The sequence below is a fragment of the Brachyhypopomus gauderio genome, chromosome 9 (assembly GCF_052324685.1).
Source record: "Brachyhypopomus gauderio isolate BG-103 chromosome 9, BGAUD_0.2, whole genome shotgun sequence".
In the NCBI taxonomy this organism is placed as follows: domain Eukaryota; kingdom Metazoa; phylum Chordata; class Actinopteri; order Gymnotiformes; family Hypopomidae; genus Brachyhypopomus; species Brachyhypopomus gauderio.
The window spans coordinates 396,941-417,832 of record NC_135219.1 but is presented as its reverse complement, the minus strand read 5'-3'; the positions used below and the strand labels follow the sequence as shown (position 1 = coordinate 417,832).

The 20,892-nt window shown below is 41.8% G+C and overlaps 1 protein-coding gene and 1 long non-coding RNA gene across 2 annotated transcripts in view; one reads left to right on the top strand and one right to left on the bottom strand.

Annotated features, from left to right (window-relative positions):
* Positions 1 to 20,892, top strand: part of LOC143523608 (transcriptional protein SWT1-like) — a 136,979-nt gene that overhangs the window by 100,113 nt on the left and 15,974 nt on the right. The gene's annotated exons all lie outside the window — the stretch shown is intronic.
* On the bottom strand, positions 16,298 to 18,413 carry LOC143522622 (uncharacterized). The gene is made up of 2 exons (XR_013133078.1): positions 17,900 to 18,413; positions 16,298 to 16,973 (listed from the first exon to the last, which is right to left on the bottom strand). It is a non-coding gene; the product is annotated as an uncharacterized LOC143522622 (long non-coding RNA).

Below are 20,892 nucleotides of genomic sequence, written 5' to 3'. Positions count from 1 at the left end.
TCGTTTTGGGAGTGCAGAAACACGGTGCAAGCACAGATTTATCTATCATTTGTCATTTGCCGCCATGACTGTTTAACGTGAGCGTCGCATCACTGACGTCATATTTGATTTCCGACAAAATGAACCAATCACACGAGGCACCAAGCGGGCCTCGCGAATCGTGCCCTGCCCCACCTCTTCAAGCGGGCCCGGGCACGGTTCGGAGCGATCACACTAGTCAAACGAACCGTGCTTCAGCAGGGAACCGTGCCCGGACCCGGATCACAGAAAATAATAACCCTATTGACACTTTGGAGTAAAACAGCAGTATTATGATTTTTAAATGTTTACATTTTTAAATGCAACATTTCGTTTTTTTTCAGTCAATTTCTTTCATTGCAATACACTCATTCAGTTCTCTACACACAGCATTTTCATTATTCTAAAATTCAAACAACTTTGTGATTATTCTCCACTGTAACGTGTGAGTAAGTGTGAATTTCAGACTCAGAATCTCTGTGGTGTCTCTAACTTCACTGCTGAAACACGTCTTCAGGGGTTATTTTAGCAGATCTAGTTTTGATCTGCATGTTTCTCGAAAACATGATTCATGAAGTGGATTCTATTGCTGCTCGCTCCAAGCTGTCTTGTGTACTTTTTGTACTTTTTAGTTTTACTGTAACTATAACAATGTTCTTGTCGTGAAAAACTATGTTGAGTAACAACACTCAGAGAACTGGGCTGTAGATTAAAAGTCTGATACATGATCCTGTCTGACGGCACGATAACTCTTCCACTATATGTGTGAATGAACACTGACCACAGATGTTCCAAACACAGACATCTCACCCTGCAGAACTAATTTAAGTGAAGCAGCATTAAGAATTAAAACCACCAACCACCACTGCAAAACTGCTACAGCAGAGCAGAGTCAAGCAAGTGGACAGCAAGAGTTGTTAAATGTACATTTACAGTGTTTCTTGTAAAGGGTTGTTATGAACGAATAAATGGTCATTGGTCATTAAATGGAAATTTACAAATGTTGTGAGAGCCAAACTAAACTGTTGGAATATCACAGCAGTTCATGTACATTTAATTGGCCAGTTAGCTGTGTAATGTGAGAGAGAGAGCGTGTGTATGTAGGTGTGCGTGTGTGTGTGTGTGTGTGTGGGGGGGGGGGGTTTAAGTGGTGTGATTCTGAGGAACTTGATCGTCTGAGAACACACACAGGGATGGAGAGGTTGTGTCTTCTGCTGGTTGTGCTCCACATCACTGCAGGTGGGATCAGTTATTTCATCTGTTCTCTTAGAAACAAACTGAGACTCAATTCTGAGTTCAGTGTTGTTCACATTAGTGACGTTGTGTCTGTCTAGTTTAGACTGTGTGTAGAAATGTCCTTATTAAGAACAGCATTAAACTACAACTACTGAATCTGTTCAACTAAACATGTAACAGAGATGAATTATTGGATTGTTTATAACCTGCATTTGGAGGCTTATAGCCAGTAGCATTGTAATATTTTCCCTCTGAGTGATGATAATGTGGGAGCCTTCTGTCTTTCTGCAGGCTGCATACTCTCTGATACGACCATGGATGTCAAAGGTCACACAGGAGGCTCAGTCCTGCTGTCCTGCTCCTGTACTGACCTGCAGACACAACCTCAGAGTTTCATCTGGAGGACTTGGAGTGGAGGAACCTGGACTGAAGTGTTCAGAGATGAGCGCTACAAAGGCAGAGTTCAGCGGTTTAATGAAACCTCTCCTGGAAATCTGTCTCTGCTCATAACTGACCTGAGAAAAGAGGATGAGGGACTCTACACGCTTGTTGTTAGGAGTTATATAGGTCACTCTACCAGTGACTTCACTCTGCGTGTTTCAGGTAAACCGCTGAAATATACATGACGGGGGTGGGGGGTGGCGAACGTAAGTTGTTGACGGGGGTTGTAAAATGGACACAAATTAAGTATTATATCGTGATCGATCGATCACCAGTGGTTGGCGCCAGAGCGAACTAGTAACTCATTGAATCATAGATATGGATCAGAGGTAAATAAAATTGATTTTTGTTTTTCGGCGTGAGAAATCAGAAGTGTGGCGTGAGAGAGTATGAAGACAGTCAAGTGCGTGTGTCTCACGCTCAATGCGTGAGAGTTGGCAACCCTGGTATTAGACTACACCTACAGAATCTGTTCAACTAAACATGTAACATATGAATTATTGGATTGTTTATAACCTGCATTTGGAGGCTTATAGCCAGTAGCATTGTAATATTTTCTCTCTGAGTGATGATAATGTGGGAGCTTTCTCTCTTTCTGCAGGCTGCATGCTCTCTGACAATATGACCATGAAGGTCAAAGGTCACACAGGAGGCTCAGTCCTGCTGTCCTGTTCCTGTACTGACCTGCAGACACGACCTCAGAGTTTCTCCTGGTGGACTCGGAGTAGAGGAACCTTGACTGATGTGTTTAGTGATGAGCGCTACAGAGACAGAGTTCAGCGGTTTAATGAAACCTCTCCTGGAAATCTGTCTCTGCTCATAACTGACCTGAGAGAAAAGGATGAGGGACTCTACACGCTTGTTGTTAGGAGTTATATAGGTCACTCTACCAGTGACTTCACTCTGCATGTTTCAGGTAAACCGCTGAAATATACATGACGGGGGTGGGGGGGTGGCGAACGTAAGTTGTTGACGGGGGTTGTAAAATGGACACAAATTAAGTATTATATCGCGATCGTTCGATCGCCAGTGGTTGGCGCCAGAGCGAATTAGTAACTCATTGAATCATAGATATGGATCAGAGGTAAATAAACTAGATTTTTATTTCGGCGTGAGAAATCGGAAGTGTGGCGTGTAAGCGTGTGAAGACAGTCAAATGCGTGTGTCTCACGCTCAATGCTTGAGAGTTGGCAACCCTGGGTTCATTGCAGTGTGAGTGTGTGAAGATGACTGACCGATTAAAGGTTCACCTATGTCAGTTTTTGTCATCACAATGTATATAGCCTACAACATACTTTGATTTGCCGTTTAGTAAAATATACGACTGAATATTTTACTGTGTAAGAGCGAGCCTGTCGGGGGGGGGGGGGGGTGCTGTTTCCAGAGGGGGCCCAAACATTAGCCCCACGGACGTAATTTTGGGGGGGGACGTGGGGGACATGTCCCCCCCACTTTTTCAAAAGCCGGCTTTGGTCCCCCCCAGTTTTTACGGTTAAAACCAAATATTTAAATAGCTACGAATCCATGTCCCCCCCACTTTTGAAATCAAAATTACGTCCATGATTAACCCTATAAATATATTTTATATTTAATTCTATTATTTTAAATCTAATATTGGATTGTTTCATTACTATGAAGAATTGCACTTAAAATCAGCTCAAAATTTTTATTAACTATCTTCATATTTTCCTTTTACTGCAAACACCCCCGCGTCCCACAGACAAATGGTTTGATCCGCACTGACTGTTGCTGGTCGGCAGTGTTGCGAATAACGGCGTTAGGTAACGTCGTCATTTTGTCAGTAACGGGATAATATAATTAGTTACTTTTCCTGTCATTACAACGCCGTTTACGTTACTGGTCATTAAAAGCGGTACGTTACTATATATTGATATACTAATGCGAGCGGACCGCTGCCCAGGCTAGTGAGGAGTAACAGATCCCGGTAGGACACATTTCTAGGTGTAACACCTGTTTAACTTAACAAGTCAGTAAGCGATTGGCTAAGGCAGCGTTATGATAGCCAATCAGAGCCAGTGTTTTTACACGCGCGCCGAAGCACGCGAGTGACACGACACAAACGGTAGTGATGTTTGATATCAGCGATTTCCTTTCCGATCCGATACTGAGTAAAACTCAGGCTGGTATCGGTGATACCGATCCGATACCGATACCTTGTGCAACTACACTTAATGTGTCTCGTAAATCTAAAAAACGTAGTGTATTTCAAGTCATAGCATCATTTTAAAAATACAAGATATGTTATTTATTTATTTTAAATAAAGTATATTGAGGTAGCAGCCTCATTTACACTATAACAGAACTAATTCAACAGAAAAAACAGAGAACGCTCACACAAATTGTTTTCAAACATGCAAAAAAAAATTAAATAAGTAAAATAATAAAACAATTAAAATAAATTAGTGTTTAATTATATAGAACTCCTGAAATATTGCATTAACATGAACATACTGAATATCTAAATAACACTTAATTTACAGGTTTTTGTTGAGGAACAATATCACATTTACTGTTTTCCCCTTTAGTCTGTTCCATTTTTTGCTCAGAACCTCTCCTGCCTTTGAAAAGACCTTGTATATGTAATCTACTTTAAGTAATTTATAGTTATCAATTATAAATACTTATCAATTCGTTAGCAAACCTTGCCTGAATAAATCACCCAGTGATGAACATATTTTTTACTCTAAGCTAAACTTAGGCAGCTTTTTGTTGAATCATGCATTTATTTCGTTATTTACTTCATAACCATATTTATGGTATTGATTTGAACAACTCTTAACAGTAACAGCGCTTAGTGCTGCTTAAGGCTTCACATTTTCTCCCTCTGTACTTGGATAGTGTCTGCCTGCGGCACCGAAGCCGAAGGACTCCGCTAGAGATGTCTGTCTTGCCCTAGCATTAGCAGCATCTGACAGTGCTCTCTTCTGTCCGCCTAAGCTTGAAAGCCTCATATTGGGCCTTGTGGTTTACTCTAAGGTGTTTAACAAGGTTTGTTGTGTTGCCACAACTCCTTATAGTTTTTGTACACAAATCACAAGCAGCATCTTGGCTGTTTGTGGGGCTGAAATAGCTCCACACATGACTTCTCTTGCATTCCGCCATAGCGTACGTACAGCGCCGTAGTAGACTGAGTGAGCGTCTGTGTGAGCGTGCCGCAGTACTTACACATTATGCACTGACCCAGGCGGAAGAAAAAGTAGTTCCCACCAACCGCATATAATTTAGACAAGATCTCAATATTTTAGTTACTTCCACAGTGTTCCTGTTAGTGCTTTGCATTACCTCAAATGACTGAAGTATCAAAAGTATCGATATTTTGATTTGAAAATCGATTTTAGAACTTAAAGACCTGGTATCGATAGAATCGATATTTCAGTATCGATCCGCGCATCACTAACAAACGGAGAAGAGGCCGAAATGGCGTCAGGTGCAAGCCGAAGAAAACTAGAACTTTCAAGGCGATATAAACATTATTTAAGAAAATACTTGAAGTTCCTGAATGTCTACCAGACTGGGTATTTGATTTATTTAATTAAGAATAGAGGTTTTATTGTTAAGTTTACTTCTGTTGTAAACAAACCTGTTGTCTCAGGTTGAGAGAATTTAATTTAATTTCATATATGTAAATGCACTTTATATAGTGTAACTGTTTACTTTTGCTTTTTTTTCCCCAAAGATTTGGGATTTTAAAGGATTTTATCCTGCACTGGTCTGTGGATGTGCAATAAATATCAAAAGTTAAACAATTTTCTGATCTACTCATTTCAACTGACTGTGAAAACTGCTTTAAAAAAAAACTTAATTAATTGGCATATAACCTTTTTTTAACTGTAACGCAAATAGTTACTTTCCCTGGTAACGAGTTACTTTTATTATAGAGTAATTCAGTTACTAACTCAGTTACTTTTTTGAACAAGTAGTGAGTAACTATAACTACTTTTTTAAAGTAACGTTCCCAACACTGCTGGTCGGCGACAGCAGCGGGAGTTTTGACATTTCTGATACTACACACATCTGATCTAGAGAGATGATACATAAAAATGGACAATTTTGGAGCACAATAAAGAAAAGACGAGGAAAAGAAAGAAAGATCACAGAGGTGAAGGAGATTATATGAAGACGTTTTTAAAAGAGCGCAGGGTTTGACTCTGAGTCCAGAGATGACGATAAATAAACAACAACAACGTTGTAGCTCTGTAAAGTTGGAGACCCGATCCGTTTGTAGTGAAGAGACCGAACTCTTAATCCCTGACCCACACAGACCAGAACAGCACACACACGGAAAAACCACCGCAGACACACAGAACTGACCACTGAACTGAGAATATAATTTGTCTTGTTTTTCATGTAACTGTAAATTTGTGGGGTTTGCTACAGTTTTTATTAAAGTATTTTGTCTTGTTCAATAAGACATTAATTTAAAGGATTATGTGATTGCTTGATTGAATAATTGAAGAGGTAGTAAAGGCTGGTACATGTGAAGACTTCATGCCCCTGGGCCCAGCAAGTCTATCAACTGGCCAGTATAAGAATGAAATTTTACCTGAGGAACGGGTGTAGGGTGGAGAGAGGTGACTGTGTCTGTGATGTTTTTGGTTTCATATGTTATTTGTTTGTATAGTGAGGGAAACTGGGACACATTCATGGACATCAAGAACGTCTCCAGAAGTGTCTCCTACAGGAACTGTCACAACTGGAGTTAAAGAACCATCAGATCTTCAGACTACACACTGTTTCTCCCCAGTACGCTACATCATAGGTCAAACCACTTTCTATTTAATCTGCACTCAAATACCAACAGACCCTCTATCCAGTCTAACTGTTCTATGTGTGTTCACACAGTTCTCAGCATCTTGACGGTTTTAAAACTCTGCATACTCGGGATAGAGGCATTCATCCATTGGAAACACAGAGGTAGTGTGTACACACACATATTCTCTCTCTCTCTCTCTCTCTCTCACACACACACACACACACACAGGGCAGTATCTTTCCATGCCTTTCATGGGTGTTTGAGCCTTTATTTCACTTTTAGTTTGTACCTTAGTTTTTATTCATTTATATTTATTCTCTTGTAAAACCAATAAGACACAGTGCTCTACATGGAAATACAGAAGTGTACATACACTATTAAATGTTACATACTAATATCATGTACATGAACTTCATTGTGTTTTCTGGTGACTTTTCCCTTTAGGAGAGAGACGTGGACAGAATGTGGACACTGAAACATCCAGATGTTAATGGTCAGGATGGTCAGGTTTAGGTCATATGCTGGACTGCATTTAGTTCAGCCATGATGGAACAACTTTCATTCTTTGCTTTAAAGGTCAAAGATGGTTATTAATAAAGTGGGTCTGATCTGAGGTCAGATAAAAACTCATCAGTGATCAGAATATTTGTCCGCTCCTCTGGGGACTAAATGAAAATGGCTTGTGCAGTAAGCAGAATCAGAATCATTTTTATTGGCCAAGTATATGTACATACACAAGGAATTTGACTCCGGTAGTTGTTGGCTCTCTAAACAATACACATGTAACCATGGACGTAATTTTGATTTCATAGGTGGGGGAGACACAAATGGGGGTGCTGGTGTGTTCCAGATCGTTGACGGGGGGACGTAAAGTGTTACCGGAGCGGTCGTTTTCTGCATGGTCCCAGCGCTAGATTCGTCGCTATTTAAATATTTGTTTTTTAACCGTTTAAAAGTGGGGGGGACCAAAACCGGCTTTTGAAAAAATTGTCACTTCACTCATGAGTTTAACAAACTGCATGACTGCCCCTGACGGCAGCCACAACACAACAGACATACAGTAGTAACAATACTATACAATAACATACCATATATATACAGATAGTGCACAGTGGTAGCAGTACTATACAAGTAACATACATTATATACAGAATAGTGCACATACAGGCATATATATTGTGCATATAGGCCCTTTGTAGTGTAAAGTGTACATTGTGCATTGAGCACATTATATACAGCTATTATATACAATAGTGAACATGTGAATTTGAGAACATAGTGTGCACTAATGGTATAACAGGATTTAGTAAACAGGATAAGTGTGTAAAGAGATACAGCAGGTAGAGTGTAAGTAGAGAACAGTGAACAGGATGCATACATGCACACTGATGTACACTGATGGGGTAGTAGGAGACAATATCTCTTCCTTCATTACCAGGATGAACATACAGGTTAGTGGTACACAGATAATGTTCTGTCTAGGTTACTGTGAACCTGAACACTCAGCAGACACAGCATGGAGGGGGTTGGGGTTCATGAGGAAAATGGCAGAGAGGAAAAACTGTTCCTGTGTCTGGTTGTTTTGGTGCGTATGGATCTGTAGTGCTTGCCAGAGGAGAGAAGGATGAAGAGTGTGTGTGCAGGATGTGAGGGATCTTTGGTTATGTTCTCTGCCCACTTCCTGGTCCTTCTACTGTACAGGTCCTGGAGGGAGGGCAGTGATCTCTTCTGCAGACCGAATTGTGTGTTGAAGTCTTTGCTTGTCCTGTTTAGTGGCTGCTACAAACCAAACTGTGATAGATGAACAGAGGATGGATTCAATGACATCAGTGTAGAAGGTGATCAGCAGCTCTTGTGGGAGACCGTGTTTCTGCAATGGTCACAGAAAGTCTCTGTTGGGCCTTTATGAGGATGGTGTTGATGTTGGACACCCATTTCAGATCCTGGGAAATGATGGATCCCAGGTACTTGTAAGTTGCCACTTGTGACACAGGGAGGTTGGATATTGTGAGAGGGGGCAGCACTGTGGGGACCTTCTGAAAGTCTACCACCATCTCTACAGTCTTTAGAGTGTTCAGACCCAGACTGTGTTGGCTGCACCAGCACACCAGCTTCTCAACCTCTTGATGATATGAAGACTCGTCACCATCCTGAATAAGTCCAATGACCGAGGTGTCATCTGCAAATTTTAGGAGCTTTACGGATGGGTCCCCAGAGGTGCAGTCGTTGGTGTAGAGGGAGAAATGTAGCGGAGACAGGACACATCCCTGTGGTGCCCCAATACTGAATGACCTGGTTTCAGATGTGACATCTCTCAGCCTCACCTGCTGGCGCCCGTCTGTAAGAAAGCTAGCGATCCACTGAGAGATGGCAGGAGATACCATGAGCTGAGAGAGTTTTTCAGTGAGAATTTCTGGTATGATGGTCTTAAACGCCAAGCTGAAATCTACAAACAGGATCCTGGCATAGGACCATAGGGTCAAGATGTAGAATGAAGTGCAGCCCCATGTTCACTGCATCATCCACTGACCTGTTTGACCTATAGGCTAATTGTAGAGGATCTAGCTGGTGCCATGTGACGTCCTACAGGTGAGACAGCACCAGGCAGTTGAAGATCTTCATTGCAACTGGAGTTAAGGCTACAGGTCTATAGTCATTCAGTTGAGTGATGGAGGATGTTTTGGGTACCGAGATGATGGTGGAGCTTTTGAAGCATGAGGGCACTTCATACAGCTCCAGTGACCTGTTGTATATCTGTGTGAATATTGGGGCTAGTTGTTCTGTACAGGCTTTTAGACAGGACAATGATACTTCATCAGGGCCCATGGAGCAGCTGGGTTCTCCAGGTTCTCCTGGTGCAGTGTTGCTGTATTATTTAATGCACGCTGCTACGTTTAGAACAAATGAGAACATGAAATGTTTTTTCTGTTTTAAAAAGTGCTGCGTCATCACCAGACCTGAAGAGGAGAAGAGCACACGTGGAGCTGGACCAGCACGCTCCAACAGCACATGAAGACTTGAGATGTTCCAGTGGGAGGAGATGAGCAGGATGTAGAGGACATGTGTCAAACTCAAGGCCCGTGAGCCAAATGTGGACCGCTGCATCATTTTATGTGGCCCGCGTGAGCTTAAAAAAACCAAAAAAAAATGTAAATACGTGCAGTGACCAAAAACGACATTTCCTACAATTGATAAACGTGAAGTGACAACATCTCAACACTGCAGTTTCTATATCGATGTGATTTTCCCAATAAGTGTAATTGATAAATACAAATAATGATCCAAAAATGTCCAGGAAGAGAAACATAGATGCAGATAGAAGTGTGTTTCAAGAAAGATGAGAAAGCAAATGTTTGTGCTTCAAGGAGAAAACCCGGTATGTCTTTTGTATTATGAAGCGGTGGCGGTTGTCAAAAAAGTACAATCTAAGTCGACATTTGAGCCCTAAAACGGAGATAAGTATGCCAAAATTAGGCATCAAGAAAAACAACAAATTGCCAAAGAATTAAAAGGCAAACTGCAATCTCAACAGAATGTGTTGGCAAAAGCAACAACCACAGTTATTTGATATTTCAAGTTTTGAACAAAGTAAATGTGATATCTTTGATGTTATTTTTCTTTATTCACTTGGATAGTTTGTTGATTGATGGAGTAATGTAGGTTTCATAACCTACAAAATTAAAAGGATTTATGTTATAACAACAACAAGCAAACATATATATATATATATATTTTATATCTGTGCAAATATATATGTAATATTTGTAACTTGAATAAGTAATACGTTCAGTTATTTAACATTAAGGAGTAGTTACATTTATAAGTTACATATGGCCCTCTGTGGACAACGATTATGCTGATGTGGCCCTTGGTGAAAATGAGTTTGACACCCCTGATGTAGAGGCTGATAAACATGTGATGGTAACTGTTTACACTATGAACATGATGGAGAATGCACATTTGAAAGTGCACCGTATAACTGAAGAACCTACAGTTGTGAACACCTAGTTAAGGTTAAACTGCTTGACTGTGATGAAGTTTGTGGAATGTTGAAAATAAAATTTCACTTTTGCTGGAATATTTGCCGTGTGTTTTACTTCAGACAGAACTGCCTCAGCCACACGACCACAATAGCACAATTTTAAAAACACATAACACATGAACGTCATCTAAATGTGCTTTTCCTTAGTTTACTCAGGCTTTTAAATCTGTACGTGTTACGTCCCTGTCGAGTAAGGTTGTGTTTGTAGTATGACTTATTTATCCATACCAGATGAGATCTTGTAGAAGATAATAAAAGGTCTTAAACTGGAGCTGGTTTGTTCTATCTCTGTGGAACTGCTCAGATCTACCGACCACATTAGCACAAACTCAGGAAGTGTAGACGCTGGTGGACATTTTGTACCATTTTGTATCTTCAATGTAGGTTCCCACAGGTTTGAAGGTGCTATATGATGTTATAACCACTGTTAAGTGGTTAATTGATGGTCTGAGAATGAGGAAGTTGAGTCTTATAGTGTAACATCTGACTAAGATGTTGGTGCGTTAGCGTCACTTAAGGTCTGTGGAAGAATTTTGGTGAATTCAGACTGCAAAACACAAACGTGTCATTGTGTATGAAGACTGTCTCCTTAATACGTCCATAACAACTTTTATAAATATTTAAACATGGACAATAATCGTTCATGACTGGTGAACTTTAGGACTCAGTGAAACACCTTCAAGGTGCAGTAGTCCCATTATTACAGCTGTACTATATTCAGGTGGGAGGAGGAGAGACAGATATTAATGATTCATCTTCAATATTCAGTTCATCATCACTCACTACAGTGTGTTACTGTACTCTGACACACACAGGTGTCTTGTGTACAGAGAACTGTACAGTCTTGCTGGATTTAACCTCAGATCTGAAAACAGGAATCAGCATCATTATTATAAGAAACAAACAGCTCAGTGGAGCAGAGACACGTCAACCCTCACAAACCAAAACAGACAGGATTTTAAAAGAAGAAAAACCCAGAACACACAGTGACTGATGTGAAACACTACCACTGTCCTCCTGTTCCAGACACTCACAAAACACACAGCAGCCATAATGGCTCCCTCTAGTGGAGGATCTGGGGCCTGTAAAACAAGAAAAGAGTACAGTGGTTGCACACGTTGAAATTTTTATGTGGAAATTCGGCTGCTGGTTCTTGGGGTATTGGCACGCACACACACACACACACACACACACACACAGACAGACCTAATGTAAACTATGGTAATATATGATTAAGAAACACATGAAAAAGGTTTAAAAGGGCATCTATAAAAACAGCTTGCAGGTTTCAAATCAAGCGCTTTTGTAAAGGCTCATTGTAAAAAGTGACAAACTCTGGAGGTTCCACACTCCTGCAGTGTCAGCAGGTGGGAGGGGCAGGGCTAGACTGGTAATCTGGCGTATCGGGCATTTGCCCGGTGGGCCGACAGTCCTCAAGGGCCGATGGATTTTTTTTCCTCCCTTTTTTCCCTTAGAGACCGGCCCATTGGCCCATCTTCAATATAGACAGTGGACTGAACCAATCAGCATATAGGACGAAAGCGGCCCCACCCTTTCTCTGCGTGGTCCCGCTACGTTCAGTGTTGAGCGCGTCGTTAAAGGAGAGGCAGCGTGGAGCAACAGAAGCGGCAGAAAGGAGGAGCGGAGAAGTTACGTGTGAAGACATTGAAGAGTGTAACGTACTGACCAGACAGAGAGGGATACAACTGCGGAAATATACCGCTTTTATTCAAATGAGTTACGTTTACAGAAAACGGCACGAGTGTCACTAGCGTTAGAAGTAGCAACAACAATAGCGTTTTCTTGGGATGGTCAGGACGGTCCAGGGTTATAACGAGAGGGCAGAATCCGGGAGGTACAGGAGGGCTAGACAGGAGGCGAGGTCTGGGGAGAAAGCAAGGGTCAGAGCACAGGAGATCGAACAGGCAATGGAAACGGCAATACTTCGCGACGAGGAAGTGGTGGGGAGGTGTATATATGTGACTGAAAAGGGGGCGTGGTGATTAGTAGCAGGTGAAGCTAGGATGGACATATCAGATGGCATTCCTTACGAAGAGTCTCAATGTAGATGCTACAAAACGTGTAAAAATCACAGACATGTTTGCTGCTGTAGACTCCGCGTCCTCTGTAGGTGAAGACAGCAGCAGCAGACAGGGAGAGCAGCAGCCAGAGATGCAGGTGTGTGAAAGAGAAACCGAGGGACAGACTGAGAGGGAAAGTGTAGTACGTAAGCAGGTAGTAACGTTAGGATAATACAGGGACTTTATTACATGAGAATGATGAGCAATGGCGATTGATTAGTATCAATATTAATTGGTATTTGCATACTTCCCAAAATCTGGCAGCCACGCGCCCTTATTCGGATAAAATAGCAAATGGTCAAGACTGAGAATTGTTGGGTGAGCAGCAAGTGTCCACTTTAGGCTATCATAGTATTTTAGATATTTAGGTTAAAGGTGTGTTGAAAGGCTGTTATAGTAGTTTGTATTTGTAGCCTCTATGCTGTGGCTCAACGTGTTTTAAAAACTCAAGTGAAATTACAAATTTTAAAACTTATAAATAATAAATAAAAGTTTTGCAATTTAAGCATGACTGCAATAAGTGTAAAAAATATATAAAAGATTTTTAAGATATAAAAAAATGGCAAAAGATATGCCCACACTGAATAAGAGTAAAACGGTGTCAAAAGACATTAGAAGAATTAGAATTGAGCTGTTATATCAGAGATATTCAGAAAATACATATTAGAGATGATTTCAATAAAAGTGATTGTGATATAACAATGCTAAAATTGAATCCAATGACTTTAACCAGTAATATATATTTTTTTCTACGTCGTATCCCACATAAATTATAAGTTGGTTGTGCTCCGCTAATTATGAGGGGCCGGTCTAAACCAAAAATGCCAGGGCCGATTTTTTTTGTCCCAGTCCAGCCCTGGGGAGGGGCATAACAGGTAAGTGGGCGGGGCAGACCAGAGACCATGTGACTCAACATGACCACTGTGGTCCTGGAGCAGGTCAGTCACCACATCAGTGACTTGGCAGATAGGAAGTATAGAAAATGAGAAACGTATGTACATGTGACGATTTGTCTTGTATGTATAAATATATCCCTAAATCACCACTAGAGGGCGACAATAGACGATCCCCCTAATTCCACTGGTCCTTCTTCCATGTTCATGAACGTTATTGAGTGTGAACAGCCCCGTCGACAGGGGGGGACAACCGGGTCTGTTGTCCCGGGCCCTAGGGCCAGGGGGGCCCAACAAAGAGCCCAGCAATTTATTTTTTATTTAAAGTCTATAATTTTTAAATAATCTTTAAATCTTTCATTAATATAAAATTATGTACTCATAATAAGCTCAATGGCTCAAATATATATGTTTTTTACCTATCTGCATATTTTCCATTAAGTGCATACACCCCCGCCTCCCACTGGAAAATGGTTTGATCCCGCACCGACTGTAGCCGGCCGGTATCCGCCCAACAGCGGGAAATACAGTGGTGGATAGTTAAAGTAAATACAGAAATCTGGAGCGCAGAAAAGAAAGGAAAAACATTTACCTGACGAATTTTAAAGTTGCATTGTGTTCCAGGTTTGAAAAGTGCTGGAATTTAGGGTAAAGTAATTGAAAATGCTTGAAATTGTAACTACTTCGTTTCGCAACAATATCTGTCTGACTGAACAGTTCTCGTAAAGACGTTAAGATTGGGCGTTTTGAAAATAAACAACCATTAAATAATGTGATAAAAAGCGAATTATTTCGAATCATTTCGAGTATATGTATAAATATTTAACTTAATTAAGTTTAACGTGCTGGAAAATATTGAAATGGACCTTTAAAGTGACGTACAAATGTTTTAATTCCACCTTATAAAGGTGTATGAACCCTGCAAACATGACTTTGTTCATTGCGCTGAAGCGCGGCGCGCGCGAAGTTACAAAATTCGAGAGGTGCACGACCTCGCGAATCAACAGCGCGCGAGGCCCTCGCGCACGGGCGGAGCCACAGCGATTACGTCAATTTCGCGTAGGGGGGGGGGGGGGGGGGTGCGGCACATGAATCTTTCTTGTCCCGGGCCCCAGCAAGACTGTCAACGGGCCTGAGTGTGAACCAGTGAAACAGCAGCATTCTGTCACTTTTATATCATTCTTTAACTATAACATCAGTTTCATTACTGTAACTAACATGAAACATCATGTTAAGTTGATATCTGCCATGCATTGTGTTAGTATTTAATTCAAACATTTACTCTTCAAATACATTAAAAACTGACGTCCGAACATACATGTGCATTTATGTGCAGGTTCATTGTTTAATCCACTTCTAAAAGTCCTTAACCGCTTCCTCACTGTGGTCTACTAAGGGATTAGTGTGAACTTTAACACATTTTATTCCTCTGACTAGTATGTGAATAACACTACCATTGGCTTTTTAAAGGTATAAGTGTGTATTTTTTTATCGTTTAATTAACATTTACATTTATGGCATTTATTTAAGGTATAATTGTGTATTTCATGAGGATGAAGTAATGCATCAACGCCTAAATGTTTTCCCAAAATCACCACCAGGTGGAGCCGTAAAGAAAAATCCTGTATACACTTTTTGAAGAATAACGGCAGTATTAATATTTTTAAATGTTTACATTTTTAAATGCAACATTTCGTTTTTTTTCAGTCAGTTTCGTTAATCACAATACACTCATTCAGTTCTCTACACACAGCATTTTCATTATTCTAACATTCAAACAAGTTTGTGATTATTCTTCACTCTAACGTGTGAGTAAGTGTGAATTTCAGACATCTCTGTGGTGTCTCTTTATCTTCACTGCTGAAACACGTCTTCAGGGGTTATTTTAACAGATCTAGTTTTGATCTGTATGTTCTCAAACATGAAGCGGATTCTATAGTGCTGCTCGCTCCAAGTTGTCTTGTGAACTTGTCGTACTTTTTAGTTTCACTTGTAACTATAACAATGTTCTTGTGAAAAACTATGTTGAGTAACAACACTCAGAGAACTGGGCTGTAGATTAAAAGTCTGATACATTACCCTGTCTGACAGCATGGTAACACTTCCACTATATGTGTGAATGAACACTGACCACAGATGTTCCAAACACAGACATCTCACCCTGCAGAACTAATTTAAGTGAAGCAGCATTAAGAATTAAACCACCAACCACCACCGCAAAACTGCTACAGCAGAGCAGAGTCAAGCAAGTGGACAGCAAGAGTTCGTTGTTAAATGTACATTTACAGTGTTTCTTGTAAAGGGTTGTTATGAACGAATAAATGGTCATTGGTCAATAAATGGGAATTTATTAATGTTATGAGAGCCAAACTAAACAGTTAGAAAACCACAGCAGTTCATTTACATTTAATTGGCCAGCTAGCTGTGTTATGTACGTGAGAGAGAGGGAGAGAGAGCGCGTGTGTGTGTGTGTGTGTGTGGGGGGGGGGGGGGGGGGGGGGGGGTTAAGTGGTGTGATTCTGAGGAACTGTATCATCTCAGAACACACACAGGGATGGAGAGGTTGTGTCTTCTGCTGGTTGTGCTCCACATCACTGCAGGTGGGATCAGTTATTTAATCTGTTCTCTTAGAGACAAACTGAGACTCAGTTCTGAGTTCAGTGTTGTTCACATTAGTGACGTGGTGTCTGTTTAGTTTAGACCAGGGCTATTCAACTGGCGGCCCGCGGGCCAGAACCAGCCCTTTAATGAATGTGTACCGGCACGTGGCTCATCTCCCCATAAATAAAAAGAAATATTTGATAAACCGCGGTAAAAATAAATAACATTTTATTTGCAGCAATTAACGAAACCGTGTCGAAATTTACATTCAAATTTATGTTCGCGAATTTACGTTTACGAATTTACATTCGCCAACCACCCCCGTCAACGATTTACGTTGTAGCGTTTGCTTCAATTTTACATCCACTATGACAGTATTGGTATAGGTCTGAAAATTGTCTGGCCCACAGGTCAGAGCTCTCTGCCAAATCTGGCCCGCAGAAAAATATAGTTGAATAGCCCTGGTTTAGACTAAGTGTGTGTAGAAATGTCCTTATTAAGAACAGTATTAGACTACAACTACTGAATCTGTTCAACTAAACATGTAACAGATGAATTATTGGATTGTTTATAACCTGCATTTGGAGGCTTATAGCCAGTAGTATTGTAATATTTTCCCTCTGAGTGATAATAATGTGGGAGCTTTCTGTATTTCTGCAGGCTGCATGCTCTCTGATGATACGACCATGGAGGTCAAAGGTCACACAGGAGGCTCAGTCCTGCTGTACTGCTCCTGCACTGACCTGCAGACACAACCTCAGAGTTTCATCTGGTGGAGTAGAGGAACCTCGGGGGACCTTGAAGTGTTCAGAGATGAGCGCTACAGAGACAGAGTTCAGCGGTTTAATGAACTCTCTCCTGGAAATCTCTCTCTGCTCATAACTGACCTGAGAGAAGAGGATGAGGGAGACTACAACTGTTATACTGGGAGGGAACAAGGATCTTACAGACACTTCACTCTGAGTGTTTCAGGTAAACCACTGAAATATACATGACAACATGTGTAGTCGTGAAAAGATCCTTTGCAGTGCGAGTGTGTGAAGATGACTGAGAGATCAAAGGTTCACCCATGTTTACTGTTTATTATAATAGTTTATTGTCATCAAAATGAACATAATTTCAGTTTTCATATAAAAAGATATAAGATATAAACTATATAAGAGCCCGTAAACGGGGGAGGGGGTGCCTTGTTGTCCCGGGCCTAAGGGTTAGAGGGGCCCAAACAATAGCCCTATAAATATATTTAAATCTATTATTTTAAATCTAATCTTGGATTGTTTCATTAATATGAACATTTGCACTTAAAATCAGCTGATTTTTAAAAAACCTATCTTCATGTAACCCCTTCTATGTCCAACAGAGTAGGACAGGGCCCCAAGTTCTGATATAAATTTTCCCAATAATTATATTTGGCTGTCGTTGTGATTAATTTGACTATGCAGTCCTGTAGTGATATGTTCTCTGAAATGATGCCACTAATAATAAAAGTAATTCCATTTATTATAACAGGTGTAAAAATAAAAACACCGCTCGGCCCTGGACTGTAGTTTTGGCAAAGAAAATGAACACTCGATGAAAACTGGCAATAAAGGTGAAAAGTTGAGGGAAAGAAAACACTTATACAAATAAAAGGCACACAAAAATATCTACTTCACTTCACAGCCTATAACCCACACGGTACTTATGCATATTTCCAATAAACAATAACCTTTCCATATTCAGAAACCAAAAGGTACAAAAGCCGGCAGTAAAATAAAAGAAATAAACTCCCGTCGCAGGCCTGATGACTGGCGTCCGATATCTGGGTACTCACAGTCTTTACCCCGAGCCTTGAGGTGACTGATGAGGAGAAGACGGAGAGACGCAGAGAAGGCGGCTCTGAATCCGAGAGGCGTAGCACGTCTGGCTTCCCACGTAGACAGGGGACTCCACCAAGCTTTGCCGGTCGCCTGGGGGTCTGCCTGATAGCGGTGCTCCCTCGGTGCAGTCAGTGAAACCCCACGCTGACGTAGGGCTGCTCTTCAACTCCAGTCGCCACACCATACACTTTATACGCTAACACAGCTAATGCTAGCTAGCCCCGCTAAAACATTCGCACACGTTCGTGTTGCCCACCAACGCGGTAATGTGTAAAACTCGACGCGCAAAAACGCTTACTGAGTTTATGCACGCGTACACCAGATCTGTGTGGACCTAAAACCACTTTGCCCAACTTGAAGGTAACTCAATCACATCTACCTCTAGAGTTTTCTCACTCTTATCCCTCGTATCTCTCTCGTCCAAAAAAAAAAACTGCTGCTCATTTTTTTTCTCCCGCCCACCAACCAATCAGGAATACCGGAGCCGAACAAACGGCTAAACCACCCAATAAAAACAGAAAAAGGCCCAAATTCCAGGCTTGGTGCAAACGTACCTCTAGATTGCATCAGTTTTAATATTGACAAAATACTTTTTAAACAAAGAATAGTGTAAGAGTTCACATTTGAGGAATTAGTTCCCTCCTCTCTCTTTGTTGATGTGTGTGTGTAGCGCATGTAGGATGCGATCGGTTAGAAATGGTTGCCATGGTAATTAATAAAAACAGACGGCGCTCACGGCTCATCGCATGGACAGTGCAAACTGCTGTTCTGTGCCCGAGCTAGAGCCCGTACATCTGACAATCTGTTCGTGTTGCTGTAATGTTAAATGTTCTGTATTGACCTGCCGAGATTTCAGTAAAAACAGTAAACTTTAGATTCCTTGTCGTGCGAAGTTTTTCCACTCACGTCATCCACACAAGTGCTGCAGCTCACATACGGAGGAGCACAAGCACGACAACTGGTGTCAGAAGTGGGATGTCCAAAAAACTCTTCCAGTCGTGAGTACTCCAACCCGATGTGGAAAACTAACTAGCTGGCTGACGGGATTCGAGAGCTAATGCTATAATAGGTCCTGCCGTCCTTGTGCGATCTACTTCATGTCCACCATTACGGCTCTCCTTCATAATAAAAACCCAGGAAGCTTAACAACAAGCAAATGAACGGGATAGAAGGACAATAAATAAATAAATAAATTAATTAATTAATAAATAAGTAAGATAAAAGACAATAATAAATAAATAAGTAGGGTAAAGGACAAAGGTAAAAAAAAAACAAAAAAAAAAACAACAACACAAACAACCTTGTGGACAGGAGGATAATAAAATGACGGAGGAGCTACAAGGAGCTTTAGCAGGATCTCCTGAGTCTGACAGAGCCCCGAAATGGTTACAAGCTTTGCTGGATAATCAAAATCAGCAGACTAAGCAGCTGCAAATGATGCTTAACCCTGTCCTCACACACATAACAAGGGGAGACCCAGCTGCACAGCAAGTCACACCACCTCTTGCTGTTCATGGTGAAAAAGGGGATGAAGTTGCACCACATCATACCCGGGATAGGCGTATGCCAGAGTCTAGTGCTGCACCTTCAGTTTCTTGGGAGATGCCTGTGAGACCAAGAGATTATGTTGGGGGCCCCTTTGCTGCCGAGCTGGATGTAATTTCCAGACAGGCTCGCAACTCTGGCCCAAACAGGAGGGGTGTCAATCCTGAACCTGAACCTAGCAGACAGAGAAGCAGTAGAGACCCTGAGCAGGAAGCCCAGCACTCGTTTTCCTACCAGGAGGGGCAGAGGGTGAATAGCTCTGGCTACAACAGTCGGTACACTCTGCAGGAAGTGCATCGGCCTAAACTTGCCACCTTTGATGGAAATGATGACTGGGACTCATTTCTGTTGCCATTTGAGCGCCTGGCCAGGAAGTATGGGTGGAGTACCACAGAGAGAATAGACAGACTGCATGACTGCTTACGGGGAGCTGCAATACGCTATGTCTGTTCGCTGCCAGAACGCACCAGGGAGGATTATGTTCTCTTAGTTGAACAGCTCACTCAGCGTTTTGGAAAGAGGGATCCGCCTACCACAGTAAGGAGGAGGCTAGGAGAGCTTCGGCAAAGTAGAGAGACATCAGCTGAGTTTGCAGAAGAGGTGCGGCGCCTTGTCACACTTGCATACCCAGGGGTGGCTCTCGAGCTGCCGGATCAACTGGCAACCGATGCCTTCCTCAAGGGTCTGAGAAATCAAAAGGTGGCTTATGAAGTTATGAACCGAGATCCGTGCTCCCTGGCAGAGGCCCAAAAATGGGTGGAAGCCCACGAACATAACTTCAAAGCTACTATGGGACGTGAAACTGAAATGAAGAGCCGGGCGAGGCGCGTTTCCTGGGCTGAAGATGGGGACATCTGTGAGAGCTTCACTGCTACTTCTTGTAGGGTGCAGACCCCCCAGTATGTAACCACTGATCAGTTTGCTGAGCTGGCGGACCAAGTCAAGGCCCTCGTTCACTCAGTAGGGGGCCTAAAGTTGCAGTTTGACCAATTTCAGTCTACATATGCAGAGCGCCAGCAAACTAGAGCAAAAATACAAGATTCCCTACCATCAGAGAGGAAGCCAAACCAGCCTCACATGCAGTCCAGTCGAACACGCAACCAGTCACCAAGTCCAAATCGTGATACAGTTGGCCCATGTTTTAAGTGTGGGGATAAAGGACATTTCCGAAGGGACTGCCCAAGGTCACTGAGCCCAACAGTTGCACTTAGGCATGGTGATAGGGATCCAACTTCAGATCATCAGCTACGAGGGCTGCAGATCAGCAGCACCAGCAACAAAGGGGAGAGTCTGCAAATTCCTGTGACTGTAAATGGCACTCCAACACAGGCGGTGGTGGACACTGGAGCTCAAACAACTGTAATCTCAGAGGAGCTGTATAGGATTCTTTTCGGAGGTGATC